Source organism: Parasteatoda tepidariorum, chromosome 10 (genome assembly GCF_982258835.1).
Source record: "Parasteatoda tepidariorum strain Cologne lab strain chromosome 10, Ptep-v5.0, whole genome shotgun sequence".
Classification (NCBI taxonomy): domain Eukaryota; kingdom Metazoa; phylum Arthropoda; class Arachnida; order Araneae; family Theridiidae; genus Parasteatoda; species Parasteatoda tepidariorum.
In genome coordinates this window covers 55,038,706-55,063,743 of record NC_141764.1, presented here as the reverse complement: position 1 = coordinate 55,063,743, position 25,038 = coordinate 55,038,706, and the positions used below count along the sequence as shown (strand labels likewise).

Below are 25,038 nucleotides of genomic sequence, written 5' to 3'. Positions count from 1 at the left end.
CGCGACTGAAGTTTTTTAATGGGTTACTCAAGTAATACACGTTTAAATATTTTGCTAAAAATATTTTTTTTTTGTTGGGAGGTATTTCTTGAAAAGCTTATATTATTTTGTTTGATCACTTTTCTCGCTTTTATTCATACTTTTTTCTTATAAAATAACATTATCAGATACATTTAAAGCACGAACAATTTAACACAAAAGATCAAAATATTTTTTTTGTTGTAAAAAAACATTAATTTTATTTTTATTTGCAATTATTTACATTATGCTTTTGAAAGTCTGAATTGAAAAACAACTTTAAAATAATTTTTTCTCCTTACTTCTTAAACAAATATTAGAGAAATAAGCTCAGATCGATTTAAAACTCGAGATATGAAATACTTCACTGAAAACTAATCTATTTCCAATTACATATCTTTGTTTCTTCTCCAGAAAAAAATGCCCACTGGAACTACTATCAAGAAACTAAGTCCAAGAAAAACAAATAAAATCTTTTTTACAAAAATGGAATAAACATAAAAGAAAATAAAATCACGGTAGAATTCTACTGGGACAAAATATTTGATCACAACACAATAAAAAATGTTTTGCTTTGGATGTATCATTTCTAAGTTTTCGATTTACAATCATTTCTTCGGTCCTTTCACTGCTTATCTTGCCCTAATGTATTTGTACTTCCGATTCTTTTTCCATTTTTCTTTTAGCCGTTAGGGTATTTTTATACTTCTGTGCCATGGTTCACCTGTGACACACAGAGATGATGTGTTCTTTCTCTGATTATTTCCTCCTATTTTTTTATTTCACTTATTTATTTTCGACTTTTTTCAATTCAATTGATTCAACAAGCAAAAAGAGAAACTAAAGAGGATGGAAAAGGAAAAGTAGATGTGAAGAGATCAATGATGATACAAAAAATAAATTTTTACTTTTTAAAAAAGATATTTGGATTATTTTTTAATGAGTTTCGTTATTTTTTTCATTTGCCTTTGCTTCAAATGAATGAACAAGATTGAAGGAATCACAAAAAAATTATTTTTTAAATAGTACAAAACAACAATATTCTGTTAATGTAAATGTAAACATTTTCTACCTTTTACCTAAACAATAGACTATTGTTTCAAGTATTATAAGAAAAGATAAAAAAAAGTAGAATTCTGCAAAAAGTATATAAAAGTAATCAATTTCCCCTTTCATCTGAGCAAAACATTTTTGATATGATTAAAACAAGTTGCATTTTGAGTAATGTTTGATACAATGCCAAAGTGTTGCGCAAAACACATTACAGTTTAATATAAGTAACATAAGAAAATGAATTAAAAACAGCCCACAATAAATTCATTTTTGTATGAATAATTTTTAGTATTATTAATAATTAATTTCATTTTTTTTCTTTATTTCTTATTCATATAAAGGAAAAGTTTTTATTAGATTCCAAAAGTTGCTTTGAGAAATGGCTTGTTATTATTAAATACTTGGCAAAAATGAATTAACTGATAATGGTCAAGATGAAACACTTGAAAAATATCTACTAATATCTTCAGTAGGTGCTGCTGCTTCACAAAAAAATGCTGTTTCCTAATTTTATTCCTGATATTTAACTGATAATAAAAGATCAAGAACATATTAATTTTTTATAACTCGAAAACAATTTAGTTGATATGCTTTACCATTTTGATCTACCATTTTGAGCTGGTGATGGCGACATACATCTAAAAATTTAAAACAATTCAGCAAGCAATGTACTCACATTTCTTGTCTTAACATGAGCCCTACAGAAGTTTTAGCATTTTTCTTTGAAAAAGCATTTTTGATAGAAAGAATCTAAGGGCATAAATATCTTTTATTAATAAAATACAGACATTAAAGTCTTTTAAGGCATTACTTTTAATAATAAGGCAGTGGAATTGAGGTGAAAAAGAGTTTCGATTTTGAATAGATAAACTTATAAGACAATTTCCTACGTTTGTTAAATTTTGTACTTTAAAATTTTTTTTTCCTATCGTCATAAGTAGTAGAGGTTCTTTTTAAAAATCATCCACACTATTAGAAATTTCTCGGTGAAAATGGTTAAATAGCAATTAATTTCCTTAATTGTTATTTTCCATTTTCAACCAAAATAGTCAAATAATTAAAAAAAATTCATATTCTAACTGCTAAGTGTGAGAAAAATCTTATTACCTTAAGAAGGAATTTGGTTCCGTGTAGCTGGGTACTTACTACAGCTGAGAGGGCTAATGAGTCAATTTTAATGATCGGCTGAACAGGGGTTCGAACCGTAGCGTTGTCACCTCAATATTTTTTCTATTTCTTTAATACATGAAGAGTTTCTAGTGTCATGCACTCTTCAAGTGAACCTCGACTATTGGAATACGAAACTATCATTCGCACATAAATATCGCAACTTACACAGATATCCAGTACTAATTTAAGTTTCATTTTTATGGTTTAGAAACAATGAAAATTGCAAATGTTCACGAAACCATATAGTTTCGTATTAACGGTTTCTTATCCATACCAGTTGTAAACGGTTTCAAAACCGTAAAGGTGAAAAAAATGCTTCTAACCATAATTTTTTTAGTTATTTGGATGGACACACAACTGGTGGTTATTTTCACCGTAATTTCAGAATGGAAATTCTAGTTATGAGAGTTACATATTTGTTAGAATCAATACCGAAAATGATGCATAAAATATGCAAAAGGGGAATTACAAATTATTATTTTAGCTAAAAAAGAACAAAATCTCTTTCAAAGTCTTCTTATAACAAAACCCAATTAAGTTAAGCAGTTATATAAACCATCAAAATGGCATCAAGTATAAAGGCATTTCAGAATAATCGCGTTTATATTTCTTTATGGTTCCACCGAAAATCAAGAAAATTCATTCACCTGCTCCCTGTAAATGGGAAATCAGACCATTCAACAAAAACACTAGAATCTTTGGAACTTATTCTCATGGATATGTTTTGAATTCAAATTAAAATAAATTAAATGTTATATTTTGAGAAAAAAATTAAATTTTGAGTTAACGAAAGCCATAAAGTTTAGTTCTTGTTGAAGAAAGCGAAAAAGTTGAGGGCTAGTCGAAGAGAAGAGAAAGTTAAGTTTTGTTACAGAAAACTAAAATGTTGAGTTGGGTTTAAAGCATTTCTTAATTATTATGGCGGCCTATTATGTCCAGCACATAACACAAATGATGGATTTTTTAATTTCTTAAGGAAGAAAAAGGCAGTTATTTTCTGTTATCTATAAATCAAGGTGTAGTTAAAAAAATTAAATTGTAGTTAAAAAAATTAAAATATTTTTTATGTTAAAAAAAAAGGAAAAAAATTATAATAATAAATAAATAAAATAAAAAAAAAAGTTATTAAAAAAAATAAATAAATAAATACCTGTGACGTGGCTAGCTATTTTATATTGTACTCTTATTGTCGATGTCCATTCTTTGTGGCTGTAATGTAACGCTGCTAGTTAATCTATGCAAAATTAAATTGTCGCTACTAGGCCGGGATAGCCTGGTCAGTGGGGTGCCGGGCCCATGTCCAAGAGTTCGTGGGTTCGGTCCCTGCTGGTCGAAGACTCCCCGTGTAGTAAATGGTGACTGATGCACGTTAAATCTGTCGAGTCTCAAAGTCCTCCATGTTCCCATAACAAATCAATACCTCTGGGTGTACCGATCCAGGAGTTTCCTTGTCTTCTGGATTGGTTCAAAATTACAGGGCTACGGCGCTGAACATTTGAAGTCGTAAACCCAAAAATTGGGTCGACTGTTCAACGGCGGTCATAAAATAAAATAAAATCAAGGTGTAGTACACATATTCTATTTTAATTTTGAGTCCAGACCGAACTTTATTTAAACTTAAATTCGTTAAATAAAACTATCCCTCAAGTAACGCGTCACATTTAGGGAACAAGATTTTGATTTCATTATGCTAAATATATATTTATAACATGGTTTGGGCCCTTTAATGATTAAATACTTTCTTAGCAAATATAAACATGCATAAAAATTATTTATCATTTTTTCAAATTTTTATTTATTTATATTTTTGTAATTTTACCGTTTTTCTTTTCATTAATTTTTTTTAACACATATTTAAAAAGCAATTGTAAATGTTCACAAAACCATATAGTTTTGTATTTACTGTTTCTTATCCATAAAAGTTGTAAACGGTTTTAAAACCGTAAAGGTAAAAGTGTTACTGACCATAATTTTTATGGTTAGTCGGATGGACACAAAGCTGCCGGTTATTTTTACCGTAATTTCCGAAAGAAAAGTTTAACTATGCGAGTCGCATATTGTTAAACCAGTATTAAAATAATGATTCTAAATTATATAATGCATAGAATATGCAAAATGGGAATCACAAATTAATATTTAAGCTAAAAAAGCACAAAGACGCATTCAAAGTATAACGAAACTCAATTAAGTTAAACAATAGTATAGATCAGCAAAGCAGATGAAGTATGAAGGTCTTTCCGAATAATCGCTTTTATACTTCTTTCATGTTTGTCTTCTTTCATCATATTTATATTTTTGTAATTTTCCCTTTATTTATTTATTTTTTACATAGAATAAAAGGCAGTTTCAAGTCAAATCATAAAAGTTAATTGGTTATACAGTTCAAGATCTTATATATAGGAAATGAAATTTTACTTTTATGAATTGACATTTAGCAAAAATATATTTGAGATATAGTTACATCATCACAAAATGTCTTTTTTCTTACTGAAACAAATATTAACTGAATTACATGTTAAGCTCAAGAAAACAGCAATGATGGACTAAAAAATAACTACTCTAGCCCTCATCCACATTTTGAAGTTAGGTGATTAAAATAACTAATCTATGGTAATCGATTGGTTGATAAGCTTGAGGTCTGATGATACCAATTCATATTTTTCAAAGCAGCTTGGGTAATCTCACGATATTAATTTTCTGAATTCAGCTAGGCATTTTCTATGTAGTATTTATGTTAAATATTTCCAAACAAGTTAAAAAAACTTACTTTCATGTATTATAATATTTTTTACTTACTCCTTTGTTATTAATTTTTTTAAGAGTCACAAGATACTGAAAAGTTCAAATACCGTAGCTGAGATCGAAAACTAGTAAAATGAATAGTAAATTAAAACTCGAAGTCTTCGAACTACAAATAAATCACATTGTTTTTCAGTTATTATTTTATAAAATTGGTAAAGACAAAATAGCCTTGAGCAATATTTTACGCATGCTCTCTAATATCCTTGCCATATATACTTTTTTCTTAGATATCCTTTTTTCTAAGATTTCCTTTTTTCTCATAGATCATTTTTTGTAATATGATGCCTGTTTTAAAGATGAGGAAGGAATATTTCTCCCGCTCTTCTTTTACTTTGTCCCATCTTGCAATACTCCAATTATTATATAAAATTCCTAAAAACACAACTATCAATATTAAATTAATAGTAGACATACAAAATTATGACATGGTCTCAAATAAATGCGCATATTATTATTAGTTAAAGTTGTATTTTATTTAAATAATATACTATAAACTAAGAAATTCATTCACTACTTACATTGATATACGTAAACCAACATGAAAAACGTTATTCATTTAACACCTCATTGATATGAAAATTGTATTTCATTTACTAATACAAATCTATTTTTTAATTTAAGTGACTTTCAAAGCCCTTTCACTTTGCTCACTTGTTGATAAGCATTCTAAGCAAGTTAAGAAATAAGAAATATACATTTTATATATATATATATATATATATATATATATATATATATATATATATATATATATATATATATATATATATATATATATATATATATATATATATATATATATATATATATATATATATATATATATATATATATATATATATATATATATATATATATATATATATATATATATAAATTGAACATTGTCTGTATACTGTTGAAGTAACGACAAACGATATAAATTATATTTAAGATAAATACCATCAAGAAATAGTTAAAATTTAAATTTTTGTCAAACAGTGAGATGTAATTACAATTTTAATTCTTTACATCATCAATACATTTCTCAGAATTATTTTGTTCGGCGATGAAATTCAAATCCTGATAATATGTTAATAATGGTCCACATTTTACGATAAAATTATACGATTTAATACAATTAATGATACGATTATTCTAACGATCTATGACGAATAATGATACGATTATCGTAAAGATACAATTCAAACGTTTGTCATCAGGCACGGAGAATTCTAGTTTTTTTAAAAGGGTTGGAAATTTTTAAAGCAAGCTAATAATAACATGATAAAAATCACTGTCTTATTTAGGTACCTGGAGCGTCATGTTGTGGGTCTTCTATGTTAAAATGAGAAAGAAAGGCATCAAATGTGAATCGATATATTGAAGTATCCAAGCTTAAGTTGAAGATTATACTGTAATTTCATCAAGAAAAATTTCTTTAGAATTTGATTTACAGTATTTTAGTCATTTATTTTAGGCAGTAAGTGAATCCATAGTATTTTATTTTGGCCATAGTATTTTAGTCCGTAAGTGAAATGAAATTTCACATTTTACTAAACTACGCCAACCTATATGAAATTCTTTCGCATTCCTGCTCACTGACCTCTTTAACAGTACATGTTGGTAAATAAATTATTCAATTATTATTATTATTTGTTATTATTTCAATGGAGAGTTCAGTTCTTAAAAATATTGACAAAAAGAGTTCTCAAATTTAAAAAAAAGAAACAAATTATTTCCATTTTGCAGATAAAATTATTAACTTTTGAAACTTATTAAAATGTTTTATTATTATCAATATGAGAAGTTATAGCTAAAAATAAAATATCTTTCTTTGCATTTGAAATTCTCAAAATTCGGTTTCCTTTTCCTCAAAGATTGGAATTCAAGTCAAAGGAAACGGAATAAGACGAAAAAGGTAAAATTTAAGAGAAGATAAGAAGGTACTAAGAGAATAGAAATAGGTTTACTCTAGGGAGCTTGTACGTCTCATTTAAATTGCATACACGCAGAAAAGTGGTACTGAATTTTTCTTTTGAAGAACTTCTAAGTATTCTGAAGTTCAAATAACCTAATATTAGATTTGTTGTAGAGCTTCGTCTGTCGTTTTTGAGGAAAACATTACTCCCTTTTCTTCGTAAACAATGATTTGTTTATATTAGACACTTATAAATGAAAATTATTTTGAAAAATATATGCGTTTCTAAAAAGCTTCTTTCAAAATCACGTATTTATTTAAGGCGTGAATAATGCATGAGATGTGATTGTTTTCCCTTGTTTTGTTTATTTAAATGAAATTCATTTTGTGGAAAAAAATGGTTATTTGAGGAATCAAAGAAAAATAAAGCGTTGCTTTATGTTTATATTATGTCTTTAAATTATATATGTCCATATGTAAAAGCATTTTTTAAAATAATTACTCTTCAGAAAAAAAATGTGACAAATAAAATACAAAAATATAAAATAAAATTTCGAGAGAAGATTCACACTAGTTTCGGTTCAGAAAAAAATTATATGAATATCTAAGTAACATGAAAGAATAAATTATTACATGCTTGTGCTTTTTCATATTAGGGTATTTTTTTTATAAAAATAACTGACATTAAACGATTGAAAAAGTGTTTTGCCTTTTCCAGCACTTTAAAACATACCATTTTAAGTAGTATTTTGCAAAAATTAAAAATAGATTTAATAATATTTCTGTGTCTGCCTTCCTTGTGGGAAATTTTGTATATGAATGAATGTAACAAAACATGTAATAGATAAATAAGGGAGCGTATTTAAAATTCTGTTCGAAAAGAAATTTGTGCTACCCATGGAAAAAAGTGCTTTCAGGTTCCAAAGAAATAAATTAAATTACAAAAAAATTTAAGTCACATGAAAATAATACGTTATGCAGTAGCAATTTTTAAGTCGGAATATGTTTGGCAAATAAATGTTGACAGTCAAAATAAGTAAAAATTCTTGCCTTTTTAGCACTTTATTTTTAATAATTTATAAAAAAATCTGGTTGATAAAAGCTAAGTATCAAGATTTGTCTTGTAAGTGTGAAATTATTAACACAAGAAATAATAATAATAAGAAGAAAAAGAATTTTATTGCAAATTAATTTTATTAACTGTTTTCTTCGCAAAAACGGAATTAAAGCAACTATCGTGCACAGCACGATAATCTTTCACGACAATCTTTCTTTTAGTTGATGCAGTATAAAATATTTAAGCAGATGCAAATATAAATTCTTATTCTACTCTCACAAACAATGACACAAAAAAAATATAAATATAGTTCCTTCTTCACATATGGCATAACTAGGTGGTTTAATAATATAAACTTAATTTTCTGCATTATAGAAAATTACATTAAAAATTACCAAACCTTCCACTTTTTAAGTAAAAAGTACCGAACGGTACTTTTTTCCTGACAACGGTACTTTTTCCTGTAAAATCCATTCTTAGGGGAACATGTTACGTCTCAAAAATCAGACATACCGTAACTTTTACAGTAATAATTATAATAAAATACTTGAAACTCTCTAATTGCATAAACATTACTCTAAACATTACGGTATAATATTTTACAATATAAATGGATTTTACCGTAAAATGCATTTTACAAATGATGCACCAAAAGTTTTCGTACTTTGAAAAGTTATTTGATCTGGAATTTTTTGGAGTGTATTATGCTGAGTATAGACACAGAGTGTAAAAGTCAATGCAACTTTAAAAATTCCACGCCAAAATCGAATAAAAATACATTCCTTCATCTTTATGTAGTAAGAATTTATTTTCAAAGAATTAAAAACAACTTTTTATTCTTTTATTTTGAATGTTTTTATATTCTTACCCTGAACTAGGGAACTATAAGCTTAACAATGATTTTGCATCAGTAAAAAAAATTTAAGACTTATTAAATTTTTTTAGTTTTAAAACTAGCATTAATTATTTGATAATAAAATTTAAAAAAAATATGTATTGCTTGTTAACATGACTTCTACAATGTTAATATTTAGTCACAAATATTTATGTACAATACGCTAAATAAGAAGTACCTTTAATTACTTTTGATCTGAACATCGTTTTATAATTCACTATGAATCTCATAAATTTAATTTGATTTTATAGCTCTTCATACTATAGGACGAAATAGTACAAGGATTGGTACGATAGTTTATTTAAAAGCCCAGTTCTGATTCCTGGTGGAGAATAAGTTGTCCTTTACTCATACTTCTTCTATTTTGTCGACTAAATGATTTTCCGAAAAATATTGACTGCACTGAAACAATCTTTTTAAAATTTTTTATATTAATTACGTGATTTCAATTAATAAATGAAAGTTCATTATCCAGACAACATACTGTTATCTTGTTAGTGAAACTGGAATAAGTTGATTTAGAAAAAAAGGTAAAAAAAAAAAAGAATACATAGAGAACATAATATTTCAAGAAGAATCAGAAGAAATTTACTTTTTTAGCAAAACCTTTCCTTCAATGAGTCAATTTCTTGTTAAGAGTATGTATAAATGTATATATATAAATACTTTCAGCAAATTTTTACTAAGACTCTCCAATTTTAATTTCTTCTACAATTTGCTTTGAATGTAAATGCAAACAAAATTTCACTCTCTAGCCTGTGACACTGGATGAAGATAGTTTTGTATTAAAACTAGAGTACAAGTTGAATACGTAGAAATTCTACTTGACAATGAATTTGAAGAAATTTGCTTTTTAGGCAAAACTTTTCCCACGATAAGCTAATTTCTTGACAGAGGAAATCTTAATCATTCCACTGAATTCCTTCCCTTAATTCAGGAAACATGTCCTTTCAGCAAATCCTTACAAAAACTCACCAATTTTAAATTATCTTTAAATGTGCTTTGAATGTATGTATAAACTGAATTTCATTATCTAGCATGTGACACTAGAAGAAGATAATTTTGCATTGAAAATAGAGTAAAAATGGAATACGTGGAAAACATTCCACTTGAAAATGAATTTGAAGAAATTTGCTTTCTTAGCAAAACTTTTCCCACAATAAGCCAAATTCTTGACAAGTGAAATTTTAATCATTCCGTTGAACTCTTTCCCCTTCATCATAAAAATAAAATAACTAAAAAAATATACTTTATTTACGCTAGTCACCTAAAATCCTCATTCGAAACAACATTTTCCGCAAATACAAACAAGCTCTCTGACTGAAAAATTCATATATGTGACTCTAAAAAACTGAAAAAAAAGGAAGAAAAAAACAAAATGGTGGAAATAAAATACCGAAGAAATGTCAAAAAACCTTTTCTCTTCAACGGGGTTACGAAACTTTTTTTTTTCTCCCGAAGTAGCTCTCTTCCCAGTGGTGAAGTTGAAGTAAAGAAAAAATGCGACTTTTGGCGAAATCTTTGGAGAGAGAAAACAAAATAAAAGGGAAAACTGATGCTGAAAACTCCTCTCATGAAAGTCCAATGAAGAGTGAAAGGCACCAAACCAACGCGTGGCAGCTCAAGTCACTTTTATGACATCTCACACTACGCCAAGAAGATTTTGCAGGGGTACTTCCTTCTTCGTACATATCTTCGTATAAATATATACATTCTCTTCTCTTTGAAAGTTTTTTTTTGGCTTACCCTTTATCGATTTGTGTATTTTTTCTTACTCTATACTTTCACTTATGTCGAAATTTTTTTCAGGATCTGGGATTCGTTAGTTATTTTTCTTTTTCAAAGGATTTTCCTTCGAGATTTGAACGACCACTGGTGGAGGGCATAATAAAATATAACGTCGCAGCTGTCAGGGATGGTGGCAAAGAAAGAAAGTATCTGGAATAAAACAAAACATATAATACCCATCAAGACAATGAGAGGAGAATGTTTATCCACTAAAAGTCGAGATACCTCTAAGGATGGCAAATGTTTGACAATGAAAATAAAATAATTCGCATTTTTTCTATCTTATCAGGTTAAATCCGCAATAGTAAAAAATACGATAATTTTATTATTTATTTTAATTTAAAAATATTTTGTATACATACTTTGCGACATGACTCTCACGTTTTTCACTAATTACGCTAGGAAACAGATTTTCCTTCGTTTCCTGCTGTATGAGATTTTTTTTAGCAAATTTGAGATAGTTTTATGTTCTTGAATTCATATTTGAAACCCGTTTTTCTCTCCAAGCTGCAATTTCCAGATAACTCTTTCAGTTTATTTTTGTCGAAATGTTCACGTTTAAAAACGTTATGTTTAACAGAGGGACTCGAAAATGCTGCGAGAAATTTCTAGGAGAGTAAAGGCGCATAATCAGGATTAAAACAGAACAGGAAAACATGCAAGGAAGTATCGTCATACGCCGCTAGAGGCGCATTCTTATTATGAACTCATTCTCCGGGTGCTTCTGAACAGGTCAAGAGAGGGAAGCTTCCCAACAGCGTTCAACGACATTTCTGAGTATAAGTTCCAAAAAAGTTTTAATCCTAATGAGGCGTCCTAACTCCTCAAAAAGTTTTCTCATCATTTACACCACTGCCTGTTGTATATAACGTTCTTAAATTCACACATTTCCCAAAAAAATAGTCTAAATTTTTTTTTAAAAAAAAATATGTAGACTTAGAACCAAAGTTAATTTTAGATTTAAAAACCCCAAACATGAAATAGAAAGTATCAGGTATTTGTATAAATACAACACAAAACTTTTCCCAGTGCTAACAATTTTTTACTATGATAAAAACTGTTTCATATTTTTATGAAAACTTTTCTTGAAAAGAATTCCTTTTATTTTTAAAAATGTCCTCAGAATGTTAAAGTAACAAATAATTTACTTAAACAAACAAATTCTGTACTGTACAAAATATATTTTAAATCATAAATATATTATAAATAGTCAATAAATGTTAGTCTTGCATTGCTTTTTTATTTAATTTTTTCCTCCGTAATTCAAATTTTGAGTTGAAAAAATCATGGTTCTAGTTTTAACTGTAGGGTACTATCTGATTTTAAATATAAACTTTTTTTAAAATTTTCATGAAAAATGATTCAAACACATTTTTTCATAGAGTTTGTTTCCGGAATAAGAAATATTTACAGTAAATCCTAATTATTTTTAATTTAATGAAAAAAAATGACTAATATTACATATGAGGTAAAAAGTACTCTAGAAAAATTTCGGATTAACCTTTGAAAACAATAACAGTATTATACCTGTTACCATGTCTTACAGTCTATTCATATTATGAACATTACGGTACAGTATTTTCTATACTGTGAGCATTTCAGTAAAGTATTCTTATTTTCCTGCTACCGTAATTCTAAGCACAGTTGACAGAAGTCAAGAGGAATCTTAGATTCGATTAACAATAAGTTTGAATGAATAATTTGCCATCAATTAACAATACATATTGACACCTTATTATATTGGAACATATTAATTATAATGGAAATATATTAGAAAATAAATAATTAAGTGTTGCGTAGTTCCTATAAACTATCTAAATAAACTACCATTTTAAATAAATCATGGAAGCGTAAATCTGGTTACAAGGTCTATTACTATTCTATATGGTGAAATGCGCAGCCTTCAGAAGTTTAAAATTATCAATTAATGAAATTCTGGTGTAAATTTTAGTGATTTTGCAATGAATACCAAAGATCATGTTATAAAAATCATTTATTCAATTAATTTACTTTTCTATAAATTACTTTTCAATGATAATGAGAAAAATAATTCTGTAAACCAGAACTTTGAATTAACTGTTAACATAAAGAGTGGAGAAATTACCAATTGAATTGCTTAAATACATTAAAATTTGGTTTAAGAATCTTTCTTTTTTAATAGAAATGTCATTAACATACAAATATAAAAATTTAGCAACATTTTTTCCGCTCTGCTTGTCTAAATTTCAATTCAGTGGGGACATTTTTAGCGTGGCTAAAATTTGTACTATCCCACTGGTTTCTTCTCAAATATAATTATAGAACAGTAATGATAAAAGATCCTTTTTACGGAAATTACATGCAGATCATTTAATAATTTCCTATTTTACGGAGTACGCCATTTTTTCTCATCTTAGGATAAAGCTGTCAGTAAATAATATAGCAATATGCACATAACCTTATAAAAACGTAAACAGAAAATCTTGCACTTTTTAATAGATTTTGAGTGAAACGCTATTCTCAAAACAAGCATTACCTTCCTTTGTAACAATTTATAATTTATTCATATAAAAATGCATTTTTGAATAAAACAATGTTTATGTGAAGACCTGCTTTTTAAATTAACTCAACACACAAAACAACACGCTATATTTCTTGTACAATCTACAAGCCACCACAAAACTAAATAGTTTTAAGTAAACTATAAATGCCTGTAAGCCAGGGAATTTATGTGTACATCGTATTTGCAATATTTAATTCATGCTCTCTTAGTCAACGAAGATCCGCCTAGAGATTTAGCTAGAAGCATTAAGCGTGCTGTATCGCTCAGCTTTTCAAAATAAAGATCTTTCACAAAAGGATGAGTAAAAAAAAAACTTCACAAAAAGAAGAGGCAGTCTTTTGAATAAATCTTCTAAGGAAGCGTAAGTTGAAGAATAATGAAACATGATAAAAAAAACTTAAAATATTCTAATGCATCAGCTGTATGCGACATTTTTTTAATTTATTTTTTTCTGATCTTCATGATAAGGCGGCTCTATTGTCTTTTGTAATGGATGTCGTGTCAGTTTCATATAGTTCCTTCTTAAAATTTGCTAATTAAATGTTTTATAGCAGCTTAACTGTTAAATATGAGATTATAACATAATCCGTCGTAAGTTTTTGTATGTGAAGTGTGCTTTTATAAAATAATGCAGTTTCTGATTAAAATTATAAATTTTTCGATTGGCAGAGCATGTTTCTTTCATTAAAACAACTTTACTAATTGTGAAACTGAATTGTAAGTACTGAAATTTAAAAGAAAAATAATTTTTTTTTTTAATTAGAAGATTATTTTTGGAATATATAGTCTTAAATTAAAAGTTCTATAACTGTAATTTTCTATTTATACTATTTTTTTTACTATAAAACCAGTTAAACTATTATAAACCTTTATAAAATGTAAAAATAGGTAATTTTAAAATGAAACCTTAGATCATGGCGTAAGAACCATTTAATTGGTTAAATTTATTTTACAGTTTTGTATCTATTACTATATGTCGGTAAATGGAACTAAAATTTTGAAAACCAAAATTCCCAGTAAACTGTTACCATTTGAATGAAGAAACTACCATATAAATGGATTAAATACCATCGATCGTCAATTTATTAACCAAAATAAGATATATTTATTTTTTACCAGGAATGTCATAACAGTACTTTAACTATATTTTTTATTAGTGTGAAAGAAATCGTGTCTAATTTGCATTGCTTACGAAAGTATCAGTGTTTAACAAATTCGTAGAACTCGTAGTAACAGCGTAAAATATCAGAGGTTTAATTTAAAAATGTTCATATATATATATATATATATATATATATATATATATATATATATATATATATATATATATATATATATATATATATATATATATATATATATATATATATATATATATATATATATATATATATATATATATATATATCATTGCTTGCAAAGTGCTTGTATTAGCTATACTAATTTCGATTGAGAGTTCTACTCAAGCTATTTCACTGAATTCTCACAAATTTTACATACAATGTTTTAAGGCGAAGTTAGTGTGTATACACTTATCAGAAACGAGTGTTTTGTTCCTTACGAGCGTGTATGATTTAGCTAAAAACATCACAAATATTGTTTTCAGTTAAAATTGTTTTTTTTTTTTTTAATTTTTTAAGATTATTTCATACAATTTGCAATTAAAATAAGAAAAAATTAAGTTTGGAACATTTTAATAATTTTTTCAATTGATTTTATAGTATCTAATTTATTACTTTGAATATATAATCAATTATTAAGTAGCTAATTTAACGATAAATACTAGTATCATCTTAATTTATATATGAAAACATATTTTTATTAAAGTTATATATATTCCAAAGATTACAAAAAAAACTTTTTTTTTTCTGATGCGGTGATTGCAACTTGACAGAAACTCAGACAACTTTCTGCCCACTGGGGGTTGGTGAAATAATTGAATGCCGAAAGCATGTGTTTTTACCACTTATTTTGTTTCTCTGGGGGAAAACATGGTCTTTCCTGTTATTATTTTGATGAGGCTGGGCACCGTACCAAAGTAATCTGGGTCAAAGGAAATAAAGTTGCTATTTGTGTAATAGAGCAACTATTTCAGAAATTGCAATGGAGATCATCTACTATTATCATTTGGTTCCAAGAAAATCAAGTATAATGCCTACAGTTGTGAAGAATTCGGTAAATTTCTGTTCATTAACGAATAAGAAATCAGGAGTTGTGATTAAAGATAAATATTGAAATTCCAAAGTTTATTCTGAATATTATATAAGCAAAAGTTGCAAATCAGGTATTTCAAAAAAATCACGTTCAAAAGATTTACAAATGTTTGGAAATATAATTTGCTCAATCTATTATTTAGGTTTTAGGTTTAGTACATAGTTGATAAAAAGCATTTTTTTATTTATGGCAATTAATACTTATATATTAGTATCACTTTAACTTTAGGAATAATTGTTAAAATGTAAAGTTTAAATCAAAAGAGCATGGGAAAAGTAATTGTGCATTCATTATTTTTAAAACACTACTGCATATTAGGAAAAAAAACATTTTAACTTTTTAATATGTTTTTGTCAAGTCGTTATTACTATTATGCATGTGATCTATTATGCATGTGATCTATTATGCATGTGATTCTATTATGCGTGTGATTAATAGACAAATATGATAGTTAAAAATCAGCTTTAAGACATTTAATTTATTCTTGATGTTTGTTAATTTTTGAAATTTCAGCTAATTTTTTTTTCATTTTTTGCGAGGTAATTATATATTTTTCACAAAAATGAAGTTCAAAAGTACATTTTCAGACATTTTTAAGGTAGAGTCGTTGATTAGCATGATTATTGCATGAACGTATAGCTTACTTGCAATTTTTATTCCGTTAAAAATATTTCACCCTAACAAAAAGAAATCATGTGTTTCTACGGTTGTTTTGAGGTTGATAGAAGTAAAAAAATAGACCTGAAAGAAGACCTGAGGTTATATTTTGTGCCAAAAATAACCTCATCAATGAACCTAAATTTCAACTTCATTTATTCTTAATATATAGCACAGCAATCATTTTTAGTTGAAAATGAGTGAAATCTATAACACCTAAAATGTGCTATTTTGCTTGAATTATGGAAAAACTGACCTGTTCATCTCAAAACCAACCTCTCTATGGCTGTTCTACAGTAGATTTCGGTCAACCTCAAAACAACCTAAAGAGTGAGTAAAGCCACTTTATACATTTTGATTATATACCTTGGGGGTTGATGTTTTAAAGTTGCATTTGAAGTCAACTTCAAAAAAACCTTTATACCTCAAAAAAGCCTCTTACAAACCTCTAAAATCTTTAAAATACTTTCTAAAACTTTCAAACGCTGAAGACAAGATAAACAATGCAATATTGAAAAATAATTGTTTGTAATTAAATGTCAGAACCTTTTATAGTAACTTTATGAGCTAATACATTCCATAAAACACATTATGATGTTTTAATGCAATTCCAAAATGTATAAAAGCGAGCTCACCAAGTCCTTTTAAAATTTTACTATTAAACTAATATTAAATATTTTTTCATAACATGCTTTTTGGTATTTTAAGGACTTATATACGAATAAATAATTACCTAAATTCGGATTCTTAGAAAAAATCTTATATCAAGGTTTTGACGAGAAGAAAAAGCAATTTCAAAGTTATAAATTGGAGGTAGGATTCAAAGAAGAATTTCAACTATAGAATTTTAGGAATCCAACTCTGAAAAGACATTTTGAGTTCTTAAGATCATATTTTTTATCCATATCATCGTTATATCTTTCAGGAAGAGAGGAAAGTTATAGCTTATGTTCCCCTTTCACTTTTAATGGAAAGGGTATTGTGAAGGGAAATATATTTTTTCTTAAGTTATAAAAGAAAATTTCCTATCGATCTACAGTAGCAGCTGTTACTTTTCTCAAATGATCGGATTATATTTCAGGTATTGTTTCAACCTAAGAAGAAAATTCCCTTTAGATGTATACTTGTCAAGTAACCATCAATCATCTGGCTTCGAAAATTGAACAAGAAGAAAACTGTTGAAGTGATTTTTAATCAAAAAATGTTACAAGCAGTTGGGTATTTTTACATAATGTAAAGGTTGGTAGCAGTAATCTTTTTAAATCTTTAATTTATAGTTATTTAATTGCCACCATACAAACATTTTCAACTTATTTTCTTTTTTTTAAATTAAGTTTACTGTATGTTGAAATAAAATTTGTGAGATCAATATAAGTGTTGGGCCATTTGTCTTTGTTACAAAAGAAATAACTATGTTTTCAAAAACTTCCTGTTTTGCGATTGTCAGTTAATATAATAATGTATTTTATTATTTCCAATAGCATGATAATACAAAAAGGAAGAGAATGCAACTTAGAAATGTAACAATAAAAGAAAAATGATCGAAATCGTTGTCTAGGGGTTTTTCTGTCTCGCCAATATTGGCTAGTCTCTGAATCTCAGTCCAGAAAGATGGTTACAAACACAGATGGTGTACAGCGAAGCAGATGCTTTCTTTTCACGGGTTCCATGATGTCGCCTAGAGAGCAAAAAAGACGATCAAAGTTGCCGATTCGGTGAAAATGCTCACCCTGGCTTTTGTGCTGCTTTTTGACCACTGCTTTTCTTTCGTTTATGGTTTCGTAAGCATGATAAGATCCTCAATTTTCTAAAATGTGGTCATTACTCTATCAAACATTTTCAGATGTTATTTATATCTCATGAACTGTTAAATGCTTAGTTTTATTGGGTAGGTTTGTTGCAGTAGCAAGGCACTTTTCCTCGCAATAAGACTTGCTTGGTTTATGCCATAGATGCCATTGTGTACAGGAATTCATGTCTTGTTCTTCTATATGTAAGAATGCATAACTCTGTCAATTCTAAATCAAAATCAAGAGAAGGTTAATCGGAATATTAACAGATAATATCAATAGATAAATATTTAGAATATCAATGGAAGATAAATAGAAGGATTCACTTATGCAAAAAAATATAAAACGTCACAGTACACGCTTAATTGAAGCACCCTTTAAAACGATTTATACCCCTCCGGGTGAAAGAATAATAATAGCATATCCAATCAATTATGAATGTCATAAAAGTTAACATCAGCTAAAATATTAGTTAAACGTCGTTTAACACTGCGTAATTCCATTAATTCAAAGAATTATAGAATAAAAAATACACTTAAAAATTTAAGTGCAAAATGAAATTTCAGAATATAATCCTTACTAGTTTATATGAAAAGAATGCTGATGAGCGTTTACCTCCCATTGAGATAAATTAGGTTCGTATACCAGCATTAGCTGGTCAATACAAATTCCGTTCCCAACTCGTTCCCGGCTGGTACCGAACACAGTGGTGATATAAAATATCTCAGTAGTGGACGGATCATGGGTTAGAATTCCTATGAAGTCGATCTAATCATGCGTGGTTTTCTTCGTTTTACGCAACGTAAACGTGGGTTAGTTCCATCAAATAATAAAAAAACTTTCGCGAAAGCTATTTGTTCCAATGTTCAATCCCGGAATCGCCCTGTTTTCTAATTTGCGTTCAAAATTATGGAGCTACGGAGTTGAAAATTAATAGTCGTAATCTCAGAATTTTGTCGGATGTTCAATGCCGGTTATAAAACAAAACAATGCATAAATAAATAAAAACTCTAGTAAATAAATGTTGTTATGCTTTTTTCCTTAAAAATCAGTAACATACAAAAAAAAAATCTGAATACTAACATTATCAATAATTTCATTTTTAACGCAGTGTATTAACGGAACAAATGCTAATGAGTCGGCTCATCCGGGTATTAAAAAAATATCTTTCCAAAGCAATCGCCAACAAAATAATCAGTCACAGAATAAAAAAATACGCATATATATATTATATTTATTTATTTTTCCTTTGACTAAAATACATATAACAAACAAAACAATGAATTTGTAATTAAATCATTCCCACTCATTTTTTACTCTTACAATTCATTTCGCTTTTATCCAACATTTGCCAGTATTTTATTTCAGTTTGATGTTCTCTTTAATTATTGCAGGGAAAAAATTTTATTATAAGCAAAATAAAAAGGTATATCATTAGTTGTCATAAGCTTAGAAATCTTTAAAAATGAGAAATTAAAAATTTTGCTGAATTTATTTGGCAACCGGATGATTTTTCCAGTTTTGAAAAGTTTAAAAAAGGAAATTTTAATCCCCACACTTAAAAATCTTTTATTTAATTTCATTTAAATAACATTTTATTATATGCATTATTTTCCTATTATAAATGTTTAAACCAAATTATGCACTACATAAATCAAACTACACTTTTGCGTTGTCTCTGAAACATTCATCTAATTATTCTTTTCACGATATTTCCGATGTCTTGATGTCTCATTACAACACAACTAAACAGATTAACTCAATGGTAAATTAATTAGGTAAGCAGAGCAACTTAATGCTAAAGCTTTAAAAACACGTTCCTTATGTTCAGAATATAGATTGTAAAGCAAGTAAAATTAAGTAAACCAATTCTGGAGGTCCACCAAAGAACTTCAAAAGTCAAACACTTAACATTGTTACTGAGTAAACACTATCCTATTTAGTTGTCAGAATTAAATGACTTGAGTCATCAAACTAGAAGGGAATAATCTTTAAACCAGCAGACGGTAAGATAATTATAAGTACACTCTACAGTTGAAGCAAACTAATTGCTACGTTGCGGAAGAGGTTTGAAGTTAGACAGAAGCTTTCAATCTTTGCATGATTTATCAAGCTTTATGAGATAGTGTAAATAAATAAAGAAACAAAGCGTGATCAATTTTTATTTGAATTTATAAACTAATAATGGTTCATTTATATTTTCATAATTATATTGTCTTTATTATATTCGTTTTATTTATTTTCATATAGCTTGCATTAGATTATTTTCATTATTTTTTAATTATTATTAGATTGTTTTTTAAAATCCATTATGTGATGCATAAATCAAAATTCTCTTATACATTGTCTTCGAAGCATTTATCTAATTATTCCTTTCACGATAATTCCTTCTTGTTTACATTACGACAACTACATTACGGTACAACTAACAAAAATTAACTTAATGGTATATTAATTAGGTAAGCAGTGCAAATTAATCTAAAAAGTAATGCATAAACTTCAAAAACATGTTTCTTATGTTCAGACTATGGATTGTAAAGCAAGTAAAATACAGTTAACAAATTCCAGAGACTTACCAAAGAACTTCAAATGTCAAACACTTAACACTGTTAGTGAGTGGACACTACCATAATTTTTTTAATTTTTAAACCACCAGACGGTAAAATAATAATAAGTACACTCTTATAATTACAGTATAAGTATACTATAACTATAAGTATACTACAGCGAACTAATTACTGAGTCGCAAAATAGGTTTGAAGTTAGACCGAAGTTTTCAATCTTTGCAATATATATCAAGTTTTATGAGATAGTTTAAACGAATAGAGAAACAAAGCATGATAATTTTTTTTTGCATTTATCAACTAATAATGTCTTTATTTATATTTTAATAATTTAATTATATTGTCTCTAATAATCTCTCAAAAGTTGTTGGCTCCTAGATAGAAACAATTCATAAAAGAAAACAGTTTTAGTACATATATATATATATATATATATAAATACAAGAAAACACTAAGAAAGTTAAGAAAAACAATAAGTTTCATTTATTGCGCTTAAGCTGCAAGTAAACAGCACTCATTAGATAAGTTCAAAATGAAGAATAAAACAAAGAAAAATTATAGGCATATGAAAAAAAAGGGGGTGGGAAATAATAAGTAAAAAAATAACAAACAACATTTTATTAAAAAGAAGAAGGGAAAAAAAATGAAATGTTAATTAAAAAACCGGAAAAAATGCCGGAAAAAAAGATATAATCTTATCTTCAGCCCACACGATTATATCCGCAAAACAGAGTGCTTTCTGATATTGTATCAATAAAGCCAAAGCAAAATATATTAATACAATAGTGTGAGGAGCACTCAAAAAATTTTTTTATAAAATAACTACATAAAAATAGATCATAAAAAGTAAAAATAACATGAAGAAACAGATCAAAAAATAAAATAAAAAGTAAAAACATTAAAGAGGGGGGACTTTAAAGCGACTAGCAAAATCATAACAACTTACTTGGACGGATATTTTTCAAGAATGATTTAAAAATGTTTTCGCAGAAAGATTGCCAGATTACAAAATATGAAAACAAAAGATGAAAACAAAAGCGCAAATAGAGTGTAACAAGAGGGTTTTAAAGTGTCGTTCTTACTGCACTGCTGAAGTGATTTGTTATTTTGAGTTTTGATTTGTTAGTTACCAAGGATGGGCCCGAAATGGATGTGCGCAAGGTAATATTATACTGGATAATTTTAAAAATTGATCATGAATAGTTTTAGAAGATAGATGTTTATTTAAGAAAAAATATAAAATAGAAAAGAGAAACATAAATTGCCTGCTTTGCAAATAATTTTAGCCGCGGATTTGCACGATATGGATTAGCACATTAAATCATTCATTTAGCATTTTTAAATCATTCTTGAAAAATATCCGTCCAAGTAAGTTGTTATGATTTTGCTACTCGCTTTATAGTCCCCCCTCTTTAATGTTTTTACTTTTTATTTTATTCTTTGATCTGTTTCTTCATGTTATTTTTACTTTTTATGATCTATTTTTATGTAGTTATTTTATAAAAAAAGTTTTTGAGTGCTCCTCACACTATTGTATTAATATACTTTGCTTTGGCTTTATTGATACAATATCAGAAAGCACTCTGTTTTGCGGATATAATCGTGTGGGCTGAAGATAAGATTATATCTTTTTTTCCGGTTTTTTAATTAACATTTCATTTTTTCCCTTCTTTTTAATAAAATGTTGTTTGTTATTTTTTTACTTATTATTTCCCACCCCCTTTTTTTCATATGTCTATTATTTTTCTTTGTTTTATTCTTCATTTTGAACTTATCTAATGAGTGCTGTTTACTTGCAGCTTAAGCGCAATAAATGAAACTTATTGTTTTTCTTAACTTTCTTAGTGTTTTCTTGTATTTATTTATATATATATATATATATATATATATATATATATATATATATATATATATATATATATATATATATATATATATATATATATATATATATATATGTACTAAAACTGTTTTCTTTTATGAATTGTTTCTATCTAGGAGCCAACAACTTTTGAGAGATTATTAGAGACAATATAATTAAATTATTAAAATATAAATAAAGACATTATTAGTTGATAAATGCAAAATATATATATATATATATATATATATATATATATATATATATATATATATATATATATACAGGGTGATTCTAAAAAGATGGGCAAAATTTTAGGAAGTGATAGTACACACCCAAGAAAGCAATTTTTATCAAAGAATGCATGGTCGAAAACAAAACGCTAAGGTGCTGGCGCATTTGGAAAGTTGTTTGATGCATACATGAAAGCTCCATTCCTGTTGCGAGTTACTGCGCTGCGCTACTTGTCGCCAAGCTTTCGGCCGTTGCAGGGAAGGTTCGTGATATGCCCAACATTTTCTTCGCCGTTATACTGCGTGAATAGCAGCATAGCCGCTACCGGCCACTGTTTTGAACATTTATTGTAATCACATGCCATTGAATTTGCTTTTATAACTTAACTTCATCGTTCTTTGTGTGCTTCTGCCTGATATAAGAACATAAACTTTGACGTCCTCCAGCGGTTTTGCGTTTTGTTTTCGACCATGCATTCTTTGATAAGAATTGTTTGCTTGGGTGTGTACTATCACTTCCTAAAATTTTGCCCATCATTTTAGAATCACCTTGTATATATATATATATATATATATATATATATATATATATATATATATATATATATATATATATATACACTGGTTATCATAAATTAAGGAAAATTCACAAAAATCGCGATAACTCAAGAAATTACACATGGAATTTTATGAAACTTACCCACAATATACAACACATAGTAAGGTATTAAACAACATAAAAAGAAATTATCAGACATTAATAGTAGTATAGAAATTAGCACATGTATAAAATAAACAAATTGGAAGTATCGGTTTGCAATAGAAAAAGTACCTTTAATATGGAATATGATTGCCTCTAGAAGCAATACAGCACAAACAGCGATGTGTGATGCTTTCAATTATGCGGTCTATCAGTTCAATAGGAAGTGAGAGCCATTGCTCTTGTAAAGCAGTTGCAAGCGTGGCAAGGGTCTGAGGGGGCGGATTGATGGCAGATACACGCCTCCCTAGAGCATCCCAAACGTGCTCGATAGGATTCAAGTCCGGGGATCGAGCTGGCCACTCCATGCGAGTAATTGTTTCCTGTTGAAGATAATCATCAACAATGCGAGCTCTGTGTGGTCTTGCATTATCGTCCTGTAACAGGAAGCAATCACCAATTGCCCCGGCATATGGGCGCACATAAGCATCAAGGATGTTGTCTCGATAAACCTGAGCATTCACGGTTCCCCTTGGAAAGACATGGAGGTATGTGCGCCCTCCTAAGGATATGCCTCCCCAAACACAGACACTGCCTCTTCCGTATGCATCTCTTTCACGGATGTTTGATGGATGATAACGGGTCCCAGGTTCTCTCCATATCAAATAACGTCTACTGTCACTTTCTAGACTAAACCTGGACTCATCCGTAAAGAGAACAGGCCTCCATTGATCTGACGTCCAGTGGACATGTTGTCGGGCCCACTGCAAACGGTCTCTCCTATGGCGTGATGTGAGCGGCACGCAAATGGCTGGTCGTCTCGCATACAGACCACCTTCGTGGAGCCTTCTGCGCACAGTTGACGTTGACACCAACCTTCCGGTGGCTGCAGCAAGAGAGGATCTAAGATGTGTCGGAGTAGCGGTTCTATTCCTGCGTGCACTTAATGTCAAATATCGGTCATCGGCACTGGTCGTAACAGTTGGCCGTCCTTGACTGAACCTCCTAGATGCCGAATCTGTGGTTTGAAATTGCCTCCAAAGTCTATGAACCACAGATGGACTCACATTTAGCCATCTGGCCACTTCTGATTGACTCTGCCCTGCCTCTAGTCTCCCGATGGCTCTCCATCGTAGTTCTTCAGGCAAATGATGCCTAGAGGTCATTATTACGAATTGGCTATCTCAGATTTTCAATGTCGCAATCACAGTAAAATTTGTGTGCTTTCTCTCAAACTTGGACTTTTATGCTCCAGGCAGATGACGTAAGCCGAGTGCAGCGCCACTAATTTGCATATTGCAATTTTACTCAGCTACTCTTAGTGGACAACATATGCAAATTTTGCACGGTTTGGCTTACTTTTGAAAGAGTTATCGCTATTTTTGTGATTTTTCCTTAATTTATGATAACCAGTGTATATATATATATATATATATATATATATATATATATATATATATATATATATATATATATATATATATATATATATATATATATATATATATATATATATATATATATATATATATAAAGATACTCACCTAGTAGGTATGTAAGATAACAGTTAATAATTGCATAAAATTAATTATACATATTTATACTATGATTTATTAAGCAAAATTTCTAAGCATCAAGAATATATAAATAAAGGCAATCTATTCCTATTTGCTAAGGAATTCTGGTAAAATTACCGCACTGTAAGGTAAATGCATTTCTAATAAAAAAAATCAACATAATTCCGGTATAAAAGTCCTAAATATACGTTTCAATCTGTAATTTTTCTTTTAATGT

The 25,038-nt window shown here is 28.2% G+C and overlaps 1 long non-coding RNA gene across 2 annotated transcripts in view; it reads left to right on the top strand.

Moving 5' to 3' along the window:
* LOC139426347 (uncharacterized) overlaps positions 1-25,038 on the top strand; it is a 101,949-nt gene that overhangs the window by 57,060 nt on the left and 19,851 nt on the right. The window contains exon 3 of one of the 2 annotated variants that reach the window (XR_015429859.1): positions 17,178-18,107. The exons of the other annotated variant lie outside the window; for it this stretch is intronic. This is a non-coding gene — a long non-coding RNA (uncharacterized LOC139426347). Of the gene's footprint in view, positions 1-17,177; positions 18,108-25,038 lie in introns of those variants that run through there. 2 annotated transcript variants of the gene reach the window in all.